This window comes from Eurytemora carolleeae, unplaced genomic scaffold, assembly GCF_000591075.1.
Source record: "Eurytemora carolleeae unplaced genomic scaffold, Eaff_2.0 scaffold150, whole genome shotgun sequence".
NCBI lineage: Eukaryota > Metazoa > Arthropoda > Copepoda > Calanoida > Temoridae > Eurytemora > Eurytemora carolleeae.
In genome coordinates this window covers 313,151-317,818 of record NW_019396434.1, presented here as the reverse complement: position 1 = coordinate 317,818, position 4,668 = coordinate 313,151, and positions in this window count along the sequence as shown.

Sequence of the window (4,668 nt, the reverse complement as noted above, 5' to 3'; positions counted from 1 at the left end):
GGGGGGGGGCCAGGGGGGGGTTAGGGGGCAAGTTTTCATAAAAATTTACTTATCTGATATTTCAAGTTTCTAATATCTACAATGCGATTTTTGGTAAAAGTAACAAAGTAATTGTATAGCTTTAAAATTGTTCAAATATGTATATTACAACTTGACATTTTTATATATTAACTCTAAAAAGTTAGTGTTTTAGGATGCAATGATTGTGATTTTGGATGGAATTCCTTTGTGAACTTTCTTCTTACTTTCTCCACATATGCAGTTTTCTATTTATCAAAATTGATCATTTACTTTGCACCGAAGTCAAGAATTGCCTATTGGCGGCTTTCTTAGTTTTAATCAGGCCTTTCCCTAGATTTCATCTTCCATGAGAAGTCAAAAATCTTTATAGATATCAAAATGTCCTGATCTAATAATGAACTGATCCGATATTTGATTAATAAATATTGATTTTAAATTGTACCATTATAATTGTGTACGAATAAATAAATAAATAAATAAATAAATAAATATCGTCTATGAAGTCTTATCTGTAAGTATCCCTGTATGTATAACCCTGTATATATATAATGGCTTTGATATAAAAAGGCTAAGGTTTTTACAAAGCGCTTTTACCGCCTCTAATTATACATAGTATACCTGCTAGTTTGCGAATGATGCCAAAATCTAGATGAATTTTGCAATCGATTTAAACTCTCTATTTATCTATCTATCTAATCAATCTTACAATAAATGTTTCTGCATGCAAATTAATAGGTTTATCATGATGCTAAACCTTAGAAAATAAGACATAAAGCAAGAATTCAACTTCATCATTGTTGGAAGAAATTCTATTTTCTAATCTAATTAAGACTCAACAAATAAGTTTAAAGGGATTGTAAGCGTTATTTCAAGTAACACTTCATGCAAAGATGGCAATGCCTGATTTACAAGCCTTAGTACACTTAAAACCTTTGTCTGATTAGTATGAATAAAATATCTAGTTTCATCTGCGGGTTCTCTGCAATAATGACTTTCGCATTTCTTGCTTATAAGAATCAATGGAGAATTTACCCAAAATAATCACTTTTCGATAAGGAAAAACGATGTAAGCTTCCATATTTATATCAGATTCAGGGTTCAAGGGTACCGTTGTATCTTTGCGTGGAGGTTCACTTGAAATTATGTTTACAGTCCTTTAAGAATTCCGTCCCTGTATTTAGTGTGGAAGGTAATTGAAGGGAAGGTTAATCTGCTAAACCACAGGAGAACCACAGGAACGTAATTATGCAAGGGGAGATATAACTCACATTATTCAATTTATAACAAATATACAAACCAGAAACATTACAACATTTTCTTTCTTTTTAATTACAAAATTATTTATTCAATCATTATTTCCCCCTTTGAACTTAAAAGTGAATTAACCAAAGAGAAAATTTAAATTAGAGCAGTCATGTAACCAAAATAAAGGAGGGGGGGGGGGGTAAATATGCAAAGATGCACACTTCAATAGATTATAAATATCAATAATGAAACTAAGTTATTGGATGAGAAAAAAGTAATATCTATCTGAGATAAAAATTTATGAATGCGTTCGGGTTAAATTTGAACCTTTAGGTCAACTACTGGTTCAAGTACAAAGTTATTAAATTGAAAATTAAGCAAAATTAAGCTGAACCCGGCCTGGTTCAGAAGAGACGATAACTTAAGTAATTTTTAGCGGCGTCAAACCTTATAGAAATCCAACGTATGGACCCGCTACGTATAGCAAAATGGCGTATTTTCCGGGAGAACATTTTTTTATATATTTGAAAAATTAATCGTTTTTGTAAAATATTGTAGCTTATCATTATTATTATCATAATTTCTATTTTTTAACATAACCTAGACATTAAAGGAGCAAAATTATATTTACTTTACACTGATAATTTAATTTTTCAAAAATATAAAAAATGTTCTCCCGGAAAATACGCCATATCGTAGCCATACGTAGCGGGTCCATACGTTGAATTTCTATAAGGTTTGACGCCATTTTTAGCAACCTCCATGTCTGAATTTGTTCAATTGGCCGAAATTGCGCAGACACTGATGAGATTTTTTTTTCTTCTTTGGCTTCATCGGCTCAAGTAACAATCAACTTAATGAGCGGAGAACTGAGTTAACTGAGTTTGCTTATAATGTGGCTCGGACGGATAATTGGTGTTGTTTTGGCCTTCGTCCTGGTCTCGTCTGCGTGTTTTTGATTCTATTTTTAAAAAATCAATCTTTTTGGACATCTTTACAGACGTTTTTAAGTTCCTTAAATTCAAAATGGAGACCGAGGGGTTAGTTCCCCATTTAGAATTAATTTCGTTTATTTTCCTTCTATAGTTTCCTAGATCAGCTCAAGAAATATATAGACAATCTGATGCGTCAAATTTAGGGGAAACGCATCATTTTTGAGGGAAAGGGCCCTAGGGGTGGAAGAAAAATATATTCCTACTGTATTTTCCATATTGACCCGAAAGCCAAAAACCATAATTGTATTTTCCATATTGACCAGAAAGCCAAAAACCATAAGTATTCGCTCTAACTTGATATATTAACTTGTTTTTTTGTTGGACTGTAATATCACATCAGAGCTTTAGTCCCTTTGCTTCAACTTCTGGGGGGGCACTGGATTTGTTTACATTCCTCCCACAGTGTACAGTACACAATTTGCGTATATCTGAGTTGGGCGTTCCTGTACATATAGTTCCTTGGATCAGCTGGTAAATTTACTAGTGCATACATACTATATAGAGAAGGGGTCTGCCAGAGAATTCTTATATTTATTCATTGGCAGGGACCAACTTTAGTACCAAATCTTTCGCATGCGATATTACAATCAGATGTTTTTAGTTTTGGAGGAAAACGTTTCCTATTTTTGAAATCAGGAGTTTGCATTAGGAGTTCACGAAAAGGTGAAAAAGAAATAAAACTGCAAGAGAAAATAAAAACAAAACAAAGCTGAAAATATGAATTAGATAAAGAATGTTCATAAACAGAAACAGAGAAAAAGAAAAGAAAAAAATTAAGAAAAAAATTAATTTAAAGAAAAAAAGAAAGAAAGAAATGGAGAAAGAAAGATAGAAAGAAAGAAAGAAAGAAGAATAAAGTAAAAAATAGTAAAACGGAAGGTGGAAGAAAAGAAGAATAAAAGAGGATGTAAATAATGTAAATAATGAAAATAATGGTCTCAAAACTAGAGAAGGCAGGTGCTTTAACAATGCACTTTTATACTGCAGACCACCCATTTAACAAATATACACCCAAAATTCCTTTAACCTAACCTTCTCCACCCACCCGCTATCCCTCCCCCTTCCCTTCCCTCCAAATCGGATCATTAAGCACATCCATGATATGATTATACTTCTGAAAAGATACATGTAGAACCATAAAACTGTGGAATAGGAGTACTCAAGTTCTGATTTGAAATATTAAAGATGTGGACTGTACACAGACCTTTTTCAATGAACAGGTTGATTTTCAAACTACTTACATGAAATTATTTTATTGTTAACATTTTTTCTATTCCAAAGTTTTATTTGTCTTTATGGCCCAACTGCCCGGGAAGTTGATGATCTTAGAATAAGAAAAAAAATACTTTAAAAGGCTTGGAGATTACCCGCTCCCCTCTCCCTTGTTTTAAAACAAGCTTTTAAAGTTGGAATGAATTTGTTTTCCATCTTATGAGTTTTTAATGTGACTTTAAAATAACATCTAATTTTCGTAAAATTCGCATTTATGCTAAATATGCTAAAGGTAGGGTTAAAAATCACAAAAATCATAAAAGGAAGCAGGACCACATTTTAGAAATCTCGCCAAGATTTAAAAGCTTAGTCTTGGGTCCAAATCCAAGTCTCAACTCTTAACCTGTTAATTGTATGATTTTTGTCCATGTGAATTACGTGTTTAACATTATTATAGAAAGATGTGTCTCAACACAATTTAAGACTAAATGACATCAGAATAGTCTTGAGACCATACTTTTACAAATTATAAAAATCGTAACCGCAGGTTTAAAAATTAAAGTTATCTTTTTTATTAATCTTAAAGTTTTTTGGGGCTCCATAAATTCCTTGATGTGATTCCTTAGTAAATACAAAGTTCAGATGATCTTTTAAGGACATATTTAATAAGTTTTTTAATTATACCATTTTGTAATTGTTTTAGGTTCAATAGTTCATTTCATCATTCTCATATACCTTTATAATTAACTACCAACATAATTATCCATCATTCCATCCTACTATCCAACCATCCATCCATCCTTCTACTTATCTATCTATCCTTCCATCCTTCTACTTATCTATCTATCCTTCTATCCAACCATCCTTCCATCCTTCTACTTATCTATCTATGTGTTCTAATATCCAACCATCTAGCTATCCTTCCTTCTACTTATCTATCTATCTATCCTACAATCGAACCATCCTTCCATCATTCTACTTATCTATCTATCTATCCTACTATCCAACCATCCATCCTTCCCTCTACTTATCCAACAATCCATCAATCCATCCCTTCCTTGTATTTGTCGTTAAACAATTGTTTTCAATTCTGTGCCTGGTTAAAACAAAGACTCAGCTTGAGACAGTGAGAATCTATTGTTTCAAGTGTAAACCTCTGAGGATAGCCAACAGAGAAACTTAAACTAAGGATCGG